This window comes from Equus przewalskii, chromosome 8 (assembly GCF_037783145.1).
Source record: "Equus przewalskii isolate Varuska chromosome 8, EquPr2, whole genome shotgun sequence".
NCBI classification, from domain to species: Eukaryota; Metazoa; Chordata; class Mammalia; order Perissodactyla; family Equidae; genus Equus; species Equus przewalskii.
In genome coordinates, this window is record NC_091838.1 from 2,536,637 (window position 1) to 2,554,670 (window position 18,034).

The following is an 18,034-nucleotide window of genomic DNA, read 5'->3' on the forward strand; positions in this document are numbered from 1 at the left end:
GTTTCAATAACAAGAAGTGCATTTTAGAATAACTTTGGCAGCAGTGGGGCTAGATTTAAAATAACGACTTTAATCTGAACCAGAGCACTGGTCGTGTGAAGGGAAAATTCAGGATATGCATGAGATCTTTGGCCAGATGATTATGGGATAGCGGAGGGTTAGAAAGGAGGAGGATTCTGGACAACTGAAACTTCCCACCGCACTCTCTGGGGAGGCGATGGTGCCATGACCAGCAGAGGGAGTAGAAGAGGAGGAGCAAATGGCGGGAGACGATGCGGCACAAACCTTTCAAGAGCCACTCTGGAGTCAGACTATTTCTATTTCATTTCCAATCTGCCCCTTAACAGCGGTGCGACCAACTGTGGCAAAAGACAAAGTCTGAGTTTGCACAAACTTTCAAGCAAATTGGTTATTCATCCAAATGAATTTAAGTCATAACCTCTGCCCAGAGGACACGGTCAGTTTTATGTAAGCTGATTACATCCAGCCCAACCCTTTAAGAATGCCACAGAACTCTATAAAGGTTCACTATTATTCAACTGCAAAGAACAGAAGGAGAATCCTGGATGTAGACAATAAACAATGTTTCCAGTCCTCCAAAGTTACAGACCTATCAAAGCCTTGCTTACAAGATATATCTCAACTGCCTGCCTACTTCAAGAAGTCATTCTTAAGTCAGAAGCAACATTTTAAAAAAACAAAAACAGATCTGATCCACTCTGCATACTATGCACAGTGTTAAGGCTTGGAAAAGCCAGAGAAATACTGTTACATATCTATCTGCCTGGATCAACTAATAAACATGCTTACCCAGTCTGTAAAGTGGGTGTGGCAAGGACACAAAAACGGTAGAAGAAAAAGTCCCAGCATCAACACTGAGTCTCGTTTTGAAGACAGTATTAATACACAGCAAAGATCTCAATAACAAGACAATGGTACAGGCACATCAATAACAAGATAACAGGTGCCAGTTCAGTCCCCTGAATGTGGAACCTGGAAGACCACAAAGTCTGCATTTAGGCAAAGCTATTTATCAACAGCACAAAATGTAAAAGTCAATGAATGTGGCGAAGATAAAGACAGATGAATTAAGACCAGCCTCCCTTGCCCTAAAATATCCAAGATTTAGCAACTCTAAAGCAGAAAATAAGTATTTCATAAAAACATAAACTACGTAATAGCAGATTTAATCTTAAACAATACAGGATATTACTTCCACATAGAGAGATCATTCATAAAAAGATACTGCTGGTCATTTCAATAAGTTTATAAAATAGGACAATAAACAAGAGGCTGACCAACTCATCCTGACTTGCCCAGGACCATCCAGATTTTAGTCCTGCTCCCTGGGAAACTTCTCAGTTCTGGGCACATCAGGACATTTGGTAACCTGAGTTAACAACGTAATGGCTCTACCTGCATAGACAGCTTTTTTGATGTATCTCAAAAAGATTTTCCTAGTGGAATCCCGTTATAATAAAGCATTATTCTGTTATATTTCACACTTCTGTAAGACCTAAATATTCAGGAAGGGAAAATCAATTTTACAGGGACAACTCATCACTAGGCCTGAACATCACACCACTGGGACCACATGTTGGGAGCAGGGAAGAGGAAGGAACAAGAAGTTTTCTCAGTACCTGGTCTCTCTTAGCCCTCAGAATCGTTCACTTTTACCAAACTCACTCAATAATTACCACTGTGCTCTCCCAAGGATCTAAAGACATTTCCAACTTCCTGAATAGCTTCCTAACACTCAGTCCCACTGTTCTTCCTCACCATCCCACCACGCCATCATCCTCACTCCCCGGTCTCTGCATGTACGCCAACAACTCACTGGCCTTTTATCTTGCCCATCTCCATCCCATCGCCCAGCACAGACGACTGCCCCCTGGACTTGAAGAGCTCTGGTCTGCTCACCACCTGCAAACGGTTCTCCCCACTGCGCTCTCCATTCAGCATCCGTCCTCTTGACTCAGGGCCTCCTTCGTCCGAGTGGCACCGTTCGGCAATCATCACTATGTCTGCACGGCACCTCACAGGTTCAAACTTCCACGGACTTATCTCAGGGAAACAGGCTAAGTGCAATCATTTCCAATTTTAACAATGCAACATTAACATTATTTTTATTCCTATTCTATCTCCCATGGGCCTTTTCCTTCCAGGATCTCTCAACCATTTTGTCTTTCCCTCTACCTTCAAATAAACTTGGTGCTAGGGTCTCAATGTATACTTTTAACTATTTAGGATAGATGCTAGCTGATTTCTTATAAAGTTTACTTGTCCACACTGACGTCTCTGTAAAAAATCACTAATTTAGGGGCCGGTCCCATGGCCAAGTGGTTAAGTTCGAGAGCTCCACTTCGGTGGCCCAGGGTTTCACCAATTCGAATCCTGGGCGCGGACATAGCACCACTCATCAGGCCACGCTGAGGCAGCATCCCACATGCCACAACTAGAAGGACCTACAACTAGAAATACTCAACTACGTACTGGGGGGCTTTGAGAGAAAAAAGAAAAATTAAATCTTTAAAAAAAATATATCACTAATTTAATCCTCTTAAATGCAAAACACAGGAATGTCACCCTCTTGATAATTTACAAGTGCTACTGGGAGAAAAAGAAAAACACTCTTAAACAGTGCCATTCTAGTTTCTTGAAGAGCATTTGCAACATCTAACAGACAAAGGACAATATGGAAGGGGATGCATGGGTACATTTTAACCTCTGACTATAGTTTGGATGTTTATTTTAATCTACAAAAGCCAATCTAATCACAGGATCTCATAACCTCATCTTTCTCTCCTCCATCTTTCTGAACTTTCAATTTGAAAGTTCCTTTTAGTGCACAAGATGTGGCACTTTACGGGAGGAACACAGGAAGCGTTTTTCATGAGAAAAATGTATTTATCTTCAAAATGTCAAATTTCCTAAGTTGGTATTAATACTAAACTCTTATTATTTATTTCCACCCAATTTCAGATTTTAAACCAGAAGTAAATACATTAATTTTTCCCAGGCCTTTTGGTTCTGTTTTCGCTCATCCTCCAATTTTTACCTCTACTTTTCCAGCAACAGAAATCTAGGCCTCTTTCCTTGACTTTTCTTTTTCATATTTATCTCACATCTATCCTTCTGTAAATTCATTCTCTCCCTATTTTTGACCTATCTCACTTTCTTGTGTACAATGAGTTTATATTCAACAGTATTTTTTTATTTTTAAATGTTACTCCTTTCAAACAATTACATGGAAAATCTGCTTTACAATTAACTTATCTCAAAATTTGCCTCTCCTTAGTTTATGTATCTGCTGCCACTTCAAGCTAATAAGCCAAAAAAATCTTACATTAAACTGTACCATACACATCACGATTTTGTATTAATTATACAACTGATACAGTAGATTGCTCATAGAGTAATTTCGAGAGCAAGGCGTTCACATAGTTTGGAAATGGTTAAAATTGGCAATAAAAAGGGAACCCAGGGGCTGGCCCCGTGGTGGAGTGGTTAAGTTAGCACGTCCTGCTTCTCCCCCATAAAGTAGAGGAAGATGGGCACGGATGTTAGCTCAGGGCCAGTCTTCCTCAGCAAAAAGAGGAGGATTGGCAGTAGTTAGCTCAGGGCTAATCTTCCTTAAAAAAAAAAAAAAGGGAACCCAGAGAGAATCAAGATTTCAGTTAGAAAATTAAATTTTTTTCCCTTCCTCAAATCAACAAACATCTGCATTGTTACTGTTTGCCCCTGAGTGTGGTAGTCAAAAGTCCTGCTGAATTTAACTTAGCCCTCCTCAAATTATTACGGCACACACCCTTCCAACTGCTGCCCATTGACTTCCTGCAATTTACTACCTCGTCACTCTCCACATAAAATTCACGCAATTCACAGAAATTCAAGTCCAATAGCTAGTCAAACTATTTAACTCAATTCTTTTTCTCATTCTAGTTAATTCTAATCAAGTCAATTCTTCATTCTGGGAGCAAGCAAGGTTCCAGCCACAGCACAAAACATGAGCAGAGCCATTTAACTTGCTTCTTATCAAGGCGCTTGCCCCAATTAACGAGAAATAGTTACAATGACCTACCCAAAGCAAAACTAACTACACACCCTTTCAAACAAAATGTGTTTCATATAAACCTAGAGCCAGCAAGAGTTACAGGGTCTTCTTGTCTATACAGAATGCAAATTCCTTCCCAAAAAAGTAATAAATAATCAGAGACTTTGGATGGAAGACCAGAGGCTACGCTGGCAGTAACCACGACACACGGAAGGCCAGGCCAAGGCAGAAGATCAAATATCCAGCCCCTAGCCCAGTGCTCAGCCCTTACTAAATACTCAAAAATGTGTGTTAAATGAAGACTCACAGTTAATAAAACACTTACTGTAGAATTGCTTAGGTTAAAGAAAAAAGTACTTATATAGCACAGAACTGAAACTTTAACCTAAAATATTATTTAAAAACTCCTATACAGGTGGGACTATAACCCAACTATACCCTCTTCCATCTTTGCCCTGCTCATTCTGAGCTCCAGGTCCCTGTCCACCTTACCCATCTGATTTCATCTCCACAGCCCACAGTAAAGGCTCAATATAAAAGTAAAGGACAAATTTACCTAAAACGCTCTCTGGACTTAGTAAATGAGGAAAAACATACTCAAATGTCCAAAAATATATAAACTGGAGAACAGCTCATTAAAGTTGGACACCCTCTAGTCCTAAGTATTCAAAATAATTCAGAAGTCATATGCTAATCCCCAAAGTATGCATCAATTGGACTCTCAAAGTCTGGGGGAAAGATGACTGCTTAAGACACAGTATAAATTTTCCCACAGAAATGTGATAAATGGTGGTAGGATATCAAAACCAAGCCACAAAAGCCAACCCAACCCATAATAGCCAAACCACTGGTACTGTACAAGGAAACCTATTGTTCCAGAGATGCTTCAGAGCCTCCACAAACACCTGTTTGGGTGCATATGCACTGCTCCCACAAAATCAAAGCAAAATGCCAAAATAAATTGCTGACCCTGAGAAAAAGCACCAAAAGCACCTTGTATGGTGCCTGGAACATAGTAAACACTCAATAAATTATAGCTGCTTTTATCCAGAATCCCAGATTTCAAACTTTTGTGTTTATCAAAATAGCTTTATTTTTCTCACTAAACTGTAAATTCCAAGAGTGCAGGACAAACCCTCGCCACTGTACCCACACGCCTCCCTCAAAGCCTGGCACCAGGAGCATTTGACACATACTTGCTCATGAAGGAGACTTAGCATGACTCAACCTCAAAAAGAAGGAAGTAAACACAGGCTTAAAGCCGAACAGCCTTGCTTAGTTTTTAGGTGCTCTTTTAAACGAACTACCATGCTTCTCGAATTGACTTTTTTCCCCTTTAAAGTTCTCATCAAAATGAAAAAAAGTACAAAAATTCATGTAGACAATACTCCTCCAAGAGTCACCAGCTTAGAAAGCACTGTTCTGGACAATAAGCGGTCTCATTAAATGGCTGAATGAGACGGTATCTCAATTTCTCTGGGCCATGGTAATCGGATTAAATAAGAAACGGAGCCCAGAACTATTGAGATTTTCTAGCTTAGAAGTGCTTCTGTAGAAACACTGCATAGTTCATAAAAACATGAAACAGCAGGAATCATCCATAATTGCACCAACCTAACTTGCAACTGCTTTCATTTTTATACCATTATTTTCCTCCAATACACTTTTTTTTTTTACAAAGCTGCAATCCTAGTGCATAAGTCATTTTATTTTCTACTCCCCACCCCCAATTTACAGTAAGAATGCTGATTACAAACCTGATTGAGCCCTTGGCCAGCATCAAGGAACAACTTCAATTCATGCTTACAGTTGTGAAAACATAACTCTGACAATATTCTAGAAGGCCACAAGAGGGTGATGTTGCTCCATAAAATGCCACTTTTAAAAAATATAAACACATTATACCAACTTTCCAAAAAATGAAAATAATAGTTTCTCTCCACGGCAAGTAACAGGTATCAAAAATGTTTGTACTTTGTTAATCGGAAAACATTAGTGAGGAGGAAATACATTCATCAAATTTAGCAGCAACTATCCTAATTTTTAAGCTAAACATTTACGGCTCTTAAAAACAAAACAAAAACAGGATTTGGGCACCATTTTTGTGTCTTTTATCACGCCAATCTTCCCTTCCCTCCCTGCTCCATCCCTTTCCTCCTCAGGTCATCATAAAAAACTGAAATGCATTTTTACTTACCATGTGTTGACTAACTTTATTTTTCCTATTCTTAATTTAGGGAGATGATTCTATTTCTGTTTTTAAAAAACTGATACTAAAATTTATGTCAACAAAGGAAAACTACACCAAAATGGTTATCCAGTACTGAGAACGAGTTTGTCCTTCTCTAACTTGCTATAATTTCTCAATTTCTTATAATGTGCAACGCTATATTTACAATGGCACATTACCAAAACTGAAAGCAAAATATTTTTGCATTTGGTAATTTTCCCCGCACCTTAGTGAACATCAGCAGAAAACAGGTTTCCCACTCCTGTACTGCACAATGCCAATTATGAAAACAAAATTCAAACAACACTGAGCATCTGAAAACTTGGGTTCCAAACTTACAGAATCAAGTTAATATGTAAAAAGAGCTGTGTAAATACTCCCTAGGTGGACGAGTCAGGCGACAGACCATGACTAGCTGGGACCCTGGCCCTGACAAGGGGTGTCTGAGTGACACAGAAACACAGTGGCTCTTAAACCTGGAATCTGCATCAGGTCTCTCACTCCAAAAATAGTAAGAACAGGGACTATTTATTGAGCTCCCATTATTTGTCAGTCATGTTACAAAAAAACTACCTCTAACATCATCAATTAGCCTTCAGAGTCATTATTCTTCCTAGTAACAGATGTGGGAAAAATTGGCTTCAGGAATTTAAGCGAATTGCCCAGGGCCGCAAAACTAGTGGAAGTCAGGATTTTGAACCCAGATCTCTTGAGCTCAAAGCCAATGCTCTTTTAACTACATTTGCACTGCAAAAACAGATATAAAGTAAGAAACGCTGAGCTAAATCCATGCCTTAAAATAAACAGTTTTCTACAGCAACCTGAAGTTTCTACTCTCTTATTTTATCCCTTAAACACTGAAGAACTTCACAGGAGGGCGGCTCTCTGGGGCTTTTAAGCTAATCATTGAAAAGACTTCCTAAAGGCTGAGAGACAACAAGGAATCTTTAACAAGATAATGTGTAAAAGCATAAGAACAGTCACAGTGAAGGAGGTAAGCTGTCGGGACTGTGTCTAATAAATCATTTCCATGTGTTCTGGAAAAACATCCAGGGCAACATAACATTCTTCCCACTTGGGAAGATCAAACTTCATGTAATTAGATTATGTGAAATCTCATATTTCAAAATGACACAACATTTCCATAAATAATTGCTCACTTGTTTCAAAGTGTGGTATTTTAATAATATAACACTTGCTTACTAGACTTTTTCCTTTGAATCCAAAAGTTTTACATGTTTTGGTATTCTTCAGATACACAGTACGTGCCACATCTCATGAAGCAGCAGAAAGCAGAGCCATGAAAGCTTGGAGCTGAAGCTGACCGCTGAGAGGTGATTACACAAAACTTCTGAATGTCAGGCAAACCCAGGCCTGCTGACGAGGCTAGGACTGTCCCGTACTGTGCTGGCCACCAGGCTATCATGGCCCGAAGTCAGTCACCCCTAAGCATTTCCTGAGTATTTTTAAATACGTTAAGGATTCTAATTTACCAGCATTCAAGCAGCCATGGAGATTTGCTAACTCTTCAATTCCAAAGTGCCAATTTCTAGTGCAAGAGCATGTTGGGGGAATGCAATAGAAACAACAGCTTTTAGGGTCAGACCAACCTACTTCCAAACTTCACCTGTACTATCTGTGTACATTTAGCCTCTGAGTCTCAGTTTTCTTAGGTGTAAATTAAGGATACTGGTGTAGTTTTGCGAAGGGGAAAAGAAGTGTTAACGTCAACTGTCGGAAACCAGAATTGTTTCCGGAATCTGGAATACAGAAGGTGCCCATTAAGTGTTAACTTCCTAACAGCCTCCCATTACCACCTTCTCAATTTCTCTGAGGCAGAGAAACTCCAGTATTTTTCTACCACACTTCCACGACCACTCAGAGGACGACAGCAGGTTGAGGAAGGCACTTCAGTCGCATAGCCACGCTGCAAAATGAGAGAGAGCCCCACATCTACAGGAAGCACCAGATCAAAACTACAGTTAAGCACTTGAGAGGAATAGAGTACTGCTAATTTTTTTTGTTGGAAATACACAATTTCAAGATATTTTAAAGCTACTCAAGTATCAGACACAATGTTTACTATTTACAAACTCTCGTCCTAAGAATTTTAAAGCAGGTTGCTAAGTATAAACTGTCATCAGCTATCCTCACTCTTAGAGGAAAACAGTAGAATCCAAAATACACAGAAACTTTCCAAAATGAGATGATCAATGAAGCACCTAAAACTTTATTTATAGAATAATGTAATTCTTCTCAAGTTTAAAATACAGTAAAAATACACAGACGCTACCCTTAATCCACAAATCCCAAATTCAAATAGCTATAAAAATTTAAAGTTCCTTCCTAACTCATTTGGTGGCAAAAACTAAAGTGACCTGTACTCATTTGGCAGCAAAATCTGACCAGATGTGTGGCTATTTACTGTCCTTATTTAACCATACTTAAACACCGGCCAAAGAGAGAAGGACAGGGAGCCGCCCCACACTGCACTGGGCTTTTATGTAATGTAGTATACGGAGTTCATTACCTTTCCAAAATGAAGAAAAAATCAAATTCTGAAACACATCTGACATCAATGACAAGGTATGAGGAACCCATCATAGCGACTATTTACTGAATACTAAGTGTCAGGTTTAAGCCACACTGAGAAATCTATGAATTAGGTATTATCATTACACTTTACAAATGAACACCCAGTTTACACATGATAAAACTAGGGCTTAATCTGAGGTTAACCTGAACAAGGTCACTGAGCAGACAAAAGGCTGGTCTTACTTTAAGGCCTAAACTGTTAAATAGTAAACACTACAGGAAAATTAAATCACAAAGAAAGTTTTAAAGCAAGTTATAATTACCAAAACTTTTAACCTAGAACAATGAAATTCCAGAGTATAATGTAGACTTTCCATGCTGAGAATTCACATCTAAACACTGACATTGTATTTCACAGCTCACAAGACAAAGAGATGAGTTTATTGCTGTTTTCTCCTCAAAGAACTGGTCCCAAAGTCAGTGAAAGCAAACACAAAAACAATAGGCTCTTGAAACAAATACCAACTAATCCTTTCCACTCAAATTCAGAAAGAATCATGGGTTTGGCTTTTTTTTCTTTAAACCACAAAATGTACTAACACGATAAAAATATGGTTGATATAAACATAGGTTAAGTTTTTCCATAAACAGCCCCAATTTAAAGATCTGCTGTTCCAATACAGATAGGCCCCAGGACACAGGCGGGTTTAAGTGATAGATACAGGCTGTCACCACTACTGCCATGAGCAAAAGTCTGAGAAAAGAAGTTCCAAGGTTTGTTTTTTTCAATTTATCGACTTAAATTTAAAGCTTTCTCATGACTTTCTTCCTAAGTCAACGGCCTTAAGCTAAGCAATGGCTTTTCCCCACAAGAGAGAGATCGGAGCCCCCACCCAACTTACTTTCTACCCAAAAGACCAAATTCCAAATTAGACACACTTCAATCAAAACGTCCATTTTTGAGCAGCTTATTTTAGCTAGACAAAGCAATCAGATTATCTCATAATCACAATACCCACCCTAACTGTTTAGGTAGGCATGTTTTAAAAAGAAATATCTTCATTCAGGAGAGTTTCTTCTCCTGGGGCAGTACGAGCCCCTCTGAAGAGGCTGCCCGGGCTGCTCCTCCGCCCACGCCTGCTGCAGTCACCCGGTCGGGTTTCCACAGTTCGTCTGCATCAAGCTCTTGGCAATCATCTTAAGCCTCTTTAAACATCTGAAAGGTTCAGATGTTAAGCTCTCTTTGTATTTACACTGTACACGTGTATTTATTGAACACTAGAGCTTAAAGAAACGGTCTCAGAGAGCACCAGAACTCCAAACTACCAGTGCGGCTTCTACCAATTCTCAAACCAATGTGTGTAAAATCATCTGAGACATTTGTTAAAACGAAGATTCCTGGGGCTGGCCTGGTGATGTAGTGGTTAAGTTGGCGCACTCCACTTTAGCAGCCTGGGGTTTGCCGGTTCGGATCCCAGGTGTGGACCTAGGCACCGCCTGTCAAGCCATACTGTGGTTGGTGTCCTACATATAAAGTGGAGGAAGATGGGCACGGATGTTACCTCAGGGCCAGTCTTCCTCAGCAAAAAGAGGAGGATTGGTAACAAACGTTAGCTCAGGCTTAATCTTCCTCACCAATAGAACAAAGACGACAAAGAAGATTCCTGAGCTCCACCATCAAGAAGCACACCATAGATCTCGATGGGCGCTCAGGATCTACATGCTCAGCAAACATCCCAGATGACTGTGATGCACAGATGGTGCTCTGACAAACACCGGTCCACACTGCATTTCATGTAATGACGGTGTCAACAGTTTCCTGTTCCCAGATTGCACAGCCAAACCATCGCCGGCTGATACATGGCCAGCTGTGCTGAGTCAGCGTCTTTCTCAAATGCCTTCTTCACCTTTTGGCAACCCATTCTTTAAGTTAAGAGGTGAGATTTGATGTACACACCTGCACATGCCGAAACTCAGCTACAGACGTCTTTGAGAAATGGGTAGCCACTTGTTTGAATTTTCAACATATCAATAACAACGAATTCAGAGCAATAAAAGTGATTTCAGGGCTGCTTACGTCCCAAGAACCACACTTTCTGCTTTGCAAACATTACTTTAATCAATCCTTACAAAAACCCAGAAGGAAGATATGCTTCACATTTTGCAGAAGCTGCTGAGCGACACTGCTATTAACAGCACCGACACACGCCAGCTCGGCCTGACTTGAAGCTGCGGCTCTTACCCACGTGCCAGAAAGCCTCAATTCCTACACGGTAAGAGCAGCGCGATCCAATGTATTTACTTCTAAGGTAAAGTATGTCCTAATTTATACAGAGCAAGTTCATTTGACTAAGTCTCCCCACACTAACTAAACACAAACAAGTTGGGGCTGGTACATGAGTGGAGGAGCCTACTTCAAGTCAGGACTCAACAGTGTGTTTCACCCATCCCATTTAACCCTAATTATGGGTATACTAAACAGTTACCAAAAGAACATGTTTCCCTTAGTTAAATAAAAAGCCATCACACCCACAATTCTGTTAACGCTAGTACATTTTTAAACTACCTGTGTAATTTAGAGCAAGGAGGAGAGCCATAAAGAAACACCTGAAGGTAATTCTATCTGCCCCCTCCTTGCACCCTAGCCCTTCCTATTTATATAAATCGAGTTTCTCAGTACACTCGGTCACCTTCTCCCGTCGCCAGCCAGCGTACTAGATTCAGAAATTTGCAGAGATTTGCACCAGGACGCAGGGGCCCGAGTGTACATGAAATGCTTCAGAAATGCTCCAAATCTACACCTCAATTCTTTAAATAAAATATATTGATTATTCCACTCAGAAGCTATAATGTAATGACAATGGGACACTCATTTTCTTCAATTTTACAGTTAGCCATAACATTACTTAGCAGATAACTTGAACTAAAAAAAAAAGATAGTACTGAGACTAAGATAAACTGCTAGTGAGAGAAGGATAAGTGATGAAGATGAAGTGAGGGAAGCCCAGCTAGCAATCGACGACTCATCTGCTCCCACGACACGCATCCCCTTGCCCCTCCACTGCCTGAGGAGAGAGGACTTCCCTTCCAGCCTCCACGAGGAAGGGGCATTCTCTCCACTACCAGGACTCCTCTCCAAGGAAGAGTGGCTCCTCCCAACCTATCTCAGGACACTACAGATAGGAAATACTATTTCTAAGGCCAGTTAAGGCCAGAGGAACTGGCCAAGGACCCCTGCTACCCTAAATCTCATGCGGGCTAAGGGGCCGGATCCCTGCCTCCCGTGGCCCGTCCTCTGCACAGGGCGCCGACCGAAGTCTGCTGATCCATCTGTGAAACTGGGTACCTCACCGCTGCAGAGCGGCCTGTACTCTGGCCTCTGCACTTCTTAGACTCCACAGCCCTCAAGAAGAGCATGTTGATTGTGCCCCATTATGGCAGCACACTGGGTCAACCCCAGAGGTCCACAGCCCTCAAGTAAAGCATGTTGATCGTGCCCCACTACGGCAGCACACTGGGTCAACCCCAGAGGTCCACAGCCCTCAAGTAGAGCATGTTGATCGTGCCCCATTATGGCAGCACACTGGGTCAACCCCAGAGGTGCACAACGTTCTCTTCTTTTCTACCCAAGGACAGTGCTGGCTATTTCCATCTCTGCAATAAGCCAAATATGCCATCATTTGCACTTTCGACTCGACGTTCCGTCTGACATGCCCAGACTCAAAAGTACTAAAAGTACCAGGAAGCTTAAGTCTCAGCTTCCAAAACAGTTCTCCAGAAGCCCTGTTTTGGTGTAATCCTGGGATTCACGTACTTGTCTACTCCCTTTCCCTTGAATCTGGGCTGGACCTGTGACTTGCTTTAACCAACAGAATGTGGCAGAAATGATGCCGTGCTGGTTTCAAGCCCATGTCTTAAGAAGGCCTGGTCGCTTCTGCTTTCGCACACTTGTGAGCCCTAAGCCACCACAGAAGGCCCGCACCCCAGGAGGAAGGGCCACACAGAGAGGAAGGAGCCCTGAAACTAAAGACTATATGGAGGAAGAGAGAGTAAGAGAAAGAGAGAAGGCCCACAACAGCTGAGCTGCAGCTGAGGCAGCCATCAGAGCGACCACAAGCACAACAACAAACAAGAGGACAGCAGAGCTGTGAGCCCATCTCATCACGGTCGCTGTAAGTCACCTAGCTTTAGGTTGTTTCGTATACAGCAATAAATAACCAAAACAATGCTCACCTGGTTCCCTGTGTTTTTGTATAATCTGTTCAAAATCCAGGGAAAAGGAGTAATTAATTATACTCTCAAATATTCACACAATCTCAGAAGACAACAGTCTACGCCCTTTCTGATGTTAGCGACTCCACTAAACTCCAAGCTCCAAGAAGACAGGCCTCACTCACGTTGTCCTGCCAGCACTGGGCCCCAGCACCCGGCACGGTATCTGGCCCGTGGTGGGTACATCCATATGTGTTCCATTAATATGTGAACAAACAACAGGTTTAAGGAACGTCAAGACAAATGTCAACCTTCCTTATTACTTAGGAATTATCTGACATATGGTTTTACATAATATATTCCAAAAAAAGTTGTTTAAACATATGAATTTGAAGAGTATACTAAGAACTTAATGGTAAATCTTTTTTTTAAAATGAGAAAGTTTTTTATGTAATGGCAAAATCAAGAAATGTCATAATATATACTTTTGGAAGTCAGATCCTGATTTATACGCTCCCAAAACACAAATTTTCATAGACTAGGCTTTTATAAAAAGAGAACAAATTTCATCTGTAAAAACAGCTGAATTAAAATCAACACATTTTCAAAAGGAAATTAATACATACATTTCACCAGTGTACTTTCTCAGACAAAAAAAAATCAACTTCCGTTTTTTCCCTGATGGAAGAATAACCATTCTGTGATAAATACTTACAAATTTCAATATCACCTACCAAAGCCACTGCAATGAGATTACCATTTTAACACAAAGGAGGAAACAGAAGTTCAGATCTACATAGTACAGAAGTTTAACACAGATTCCAAACAGGTAAATTTAAACCCCTCACATACAGCCTTCAGTTAAATTTCCACTGTCGATGAAAAGTCAGTGGGAAAAGAATACTGACCTAGGAACAAAAATATGGGTTTAGCTCTGGGTCTAATTTTAGCCACTTACCAACCATATACTGTGGAAATTTAACTTTTTATAACTTTGAGCCTCAGTGTATTCATCTAAAAAGCAATGATTATCTCCTGACACACTAGTGCTGAGTTGTCAAAAGAATCCAATGATAAAGTCTATGGAGCCACTATGAAAAAATGTAAAATGCTACACTAATACATGACACTCTTCTTAACACCAGCAGAGTAAAAAATCACCTATGTCTGTGCTTTCATTAGACATTTTTCCTCCACTAAGCATTAGTAACCAGGTCCTTCAACATCACTATAAAGGCCAATTTATTTGTTTTTCCACTGCTTGATAAATTACATGATATTTTTATAAAGAGTAAAAAAGACCCTAGTCTTTCTCATCATCATGGAATCAGTTTCTAGAGCTATAAAAGATACCAAGTAACAACTTGTTCTGGTTCCCTACCAGGAAGATAATCTTACAGGTGCAGAAAAGTGAACTGTTTACTAATCAAATTAGGCTTTAACCATACTAGGGAGAGTGAGTTTCTTAACGCAAAGAAAAAGTACACTGGCAGGACCCCGCACTTGATTTATTTTGTAAAGTGTCCATTTTTACTTGATACAGGATTCCTGGATGGAGTACTCTTAAGTAAGGCAAACATGAACAGAGAAGAGAAAAGTTCTTGAAGCTTCTTATCTCACTCCACATCCCTCCTCCGCTGCCAACCCAAACTGAGCAAAGGAAGTAAGTACGTAAATGACTGCTCTGATATTGCCGTCTGCTCTCCATCCACCCAATCCACCCCTCAGCCTCACCAGCAATCTCACACATGGAAAACAAGAAGGGTAGAGACAGTCCAATGAAAATCTAAGACCCTTGAATCGCAAAATGTTAAGAACTAGAAGGACTCTCCCAGGATACTAGTCCTTACTGACGAGATCATTTAAAGGCAGTAACTATAGCCAATTGATGGTAAGTCAGTTGCATTCATCTTCCCACAAGGAAAACCCTCATTGCCAATCAACTCTTGATTCCACTTTACCCGCTGGCTAACTGAAACACTTAGGGCAAATCATTTAACCTCTTGGGCTAGTTTGTTCTCCAATATAATAGCAAATAACATAAGGTAGTCCAAATTCTCTGTAAAGTGTAAAGCACAACACAAGTGTAAGGAGGGGGATACCGTCTCTAGATGTATTTACAGTCTGTCTCTACAGTAGCGGTTCTTAGCAATAAGTGGAAGAATCTGAAGGTTCTATTGTTTTAAAAAGCCCCCCGGTAATTCTGAGAGCAGCTCCCAGCCCAATCCACTGCCCCATGGGTTCCCCGGATGAGCTTCAGGTGGTCCATGGAATCCCCCTAAAATTATATCCAGAAAGCACAGGTGCATACGGAAATTTTCCAGGTCAGCACATTTCTTTAGTTTCAAGGGTTAGTAAAGCTGAGAACCACTGCTGTACAGTAACACACACATGCCAAAGATAAAGTTTCCATGGATGTTCCAAATGGTACCACTATTCTCCCAATCAACCTGGATCAGAATCTCAGCTATTTTTCCTTTCTTTTTTTTCCTCTCTCATCAAATTCTGTCTACTCTACTTCCTTCCTCCTTTCCAGTCCTCTTATTAGCACCACAGTTCACACCCTCACTACCTACAACCACAGCAATCAAGGTCTTCCTACCCCAGGTTCTCTCTACTTCAATTCACACTACCCACTGCTGCCAGATTAAGCCTCTGAAAACAAGGCTGTAATCATTTCATTCCCAACTCAAAAGTCATCTGTAAGCCCCCAACCAAGGTCATTAGCCTGGCATTAAAAAAATCATAAACTAGACCAAATTCTTACTTCAAGCTTTATCCTTTCTACTGATACAAATACCTTATGTCCCATCCAACATAATTACCTGCTTCCCCCTGAATGTTTGAACTCTGTGCTCTTAGCACCTTCTCTCTGCTCGGATTACCTTTCCCAGCCTATCAAAAGTCAGTCGTAAACTATAACAACCTCAATAAAAGAAAATTTTTTTAGAAAGTCACAGTCATCCTTCAAAACAAAGATTTCAGAAGCCAGCTCTACGAACTAACCCCATCTTGCCAAACAAGATGCGGGTGAATTCTGGATGAAACTTAACTATATACGAAAAGACAAACAAGGCATTTGTGTACAGTCCTGCCTGCCTAACTAGTCCGGGACAGCAGAAACTGTTATCATCTTCATCTTTATATTCCCCAAAATACCTCACACAGTCATGCAGCAGCCGCTTAACAATTGTGCAAGGTCGCAAAAGAAATTTCAGCCTTCACAGGGTAAACAGCAAAGATTACTATTTCTTTGGAGGCAAAAACCTCAGTGACATCCTGTATCATGGGAGGCTTCCAAAAAAACGTAACTCTTAAGTTACCGCTTTTCAAAGCCCTGGTGTCGTAGGTCTTATGAACAGCTTTGCATTTTAAGGGAAAAACTACCTGGAAATGTCAATAAGCCACGTCCCAAAGAACTATTCCACGCACTTTACACTTCTCAATTTGACTACCTCCCAACACTTGGCCACTAAGTTTTCACTTGAAAAAATATTAACTTCTTACGGAGAGTGATAATTTCCAGCCACAGACAATGTACTACTTTATGGCTAAAAACAAGTCACATAAATAAAAGAACGCCTTTCTTTTTTTAAAAAGGTGCATTTTGCTTGTAGAATACACAGAGATTTAGCGACGCACGGAAAGTGCGTTTACAGATAAGCGTGAACTCCTGCAGAAATCTGCATGCAACTAACTGCACCCTAGGAATTCCAGGTAAAAACACCGAAGGGAGGGAAGTGATAACTTTGGCTTTAATTCTTTTCCACTACTACTACCAACAGCATTTTAAAGCAGAAACTCAAACCTTTTTGCACATTAGCCTCCACAAAAAGATAAAAACTTATCAAGATAGAAAAAGATAGCGACACCAAGTCCCCGGAAAACATTTTACCCTGGAAGAGCAAAAATGTCAAAGCAGACGCGGCTCTCCCTCGGCAGGGAAGGTTTCCTCCAATCACGGGGGCAGAGGGAGCTCCGCTCCGGGTCGTGCAGAGAAAGGGCTGCGCGCAGACCGAGCAGCCAAGGTGGCAAGAGCGGCGAGCAAACCACAAAATGAAATCTTTAAAAAAGAAGAAAAAAGGTAAAAGGAGAAGGTGCAAGTCAGCGACGAGATAAGGACTGGCAAAAACTGCAAGGTCACGGGGCCCGCCGGGTCACAGAGGTGGAGGGGCGGGAGCCGCGCGCCGTCAGGGCCGGCGACGACACGGCGCGCGGCCGGCCGGGCGCCCGGGCAGGCAGGGAGGGTCCACGGGGCCGCCGCAGTCGGCGACGCCTCCCGCCCGGCCCCAGCGCCCGGCCCCGCCGAGCGGCCGCCCGAGGGTCCCCAGGGTCCCGCCCGCCCCCCGCGGAGCCCTTACCGGCGCGGAGCCGTCGGCCCGGCGGGGCGCTCGTCCGGCGGCGGCCCTCAGCCCTCCGCGCCCTCGGTCGCCATCTCGCAGCAGCGCGGCCCCGGCCGCCAGGCCGCCTCCGCCGCTCGGGACCGCACGCCGCGCGCGCCGCCGCAGCCTCCCCGCCCCGCCCGCCGCCGCGCCGCGCCGCCGACCCCACACGCCTCCGCGGGAGTGCGCCGCCGCCCACAGCCCCGCCTCACGGCCCGGCCGCGGGAGCGCGCCGCCGCCCACAGCCCCGCCCACAGCCCCGCCGCGGGAGCGCGCCGCCGCCCACAGCCCCGCCGCGGGAGCGCGCGGCCGCCCACAGCCCCGCCTCCCCGCCCCGCCCACAGCCCCGCCCACAGCCCCGCCCCGCCGCGCCGGCCCCACACGCCTCCGCGGGAGCGCGCCGCCCCATAGCCCCGCCCCGCCGTGCCGACCCCACGCCCCCTCAGCGGGAGCGCGCCGCCCGCCCACCGCCCCGCCCACAGCCCCGCCCCGCCCCGCGCGCGCGGCCCGCAGCCTCCGGCCCCGGACCGGAATCCGGCTTCCCTCGAGCATGCGCAGCGAGGGCGCCCGAAGCTGCCTTGGGGAGACTCCGCGCCTCCCGGTCCTCGGAGCGGTCGAGGG

At 43.0% G+C, this 18,034-nt stretch overlaps 1 protein-coding gene across 26 annotated transcripts in view; it reads right to left on the reverse strand.

The window, feature by feature from the left end:
* Positions 1-17,546, reverse strand: part of WWP1 (WW domain containing E3 ubiquitin protein ligase 1) — a 112,734-nt gene extending 95,188 nt beyond the window's left edge. For 5 of the 26 annotated variants that reach the window (XM_070631368.1, XM_070631373.1, XM_070631356.1 and 2 more), the window contains exon 1: positions 17,393-17,537. The gene's annotated coding sequence lies outside the window, so the exon portion shown is untranslated. Of the gene's footprint in view, positions 1-285; positions 360-810; positions 994-1,920; positions 2,079-5,811; positions 5,933-16,926; positions 17,095-17,392 lie in introns of those variants that run through there. The other 21 variants (XM_070631357.1, XM_070631366.1, XM_070631371.1 and 18 more) reach the window with 16 other exon arrangements.
* Positions 17,547-18,034: the final 488 nt, after the last annotated feature.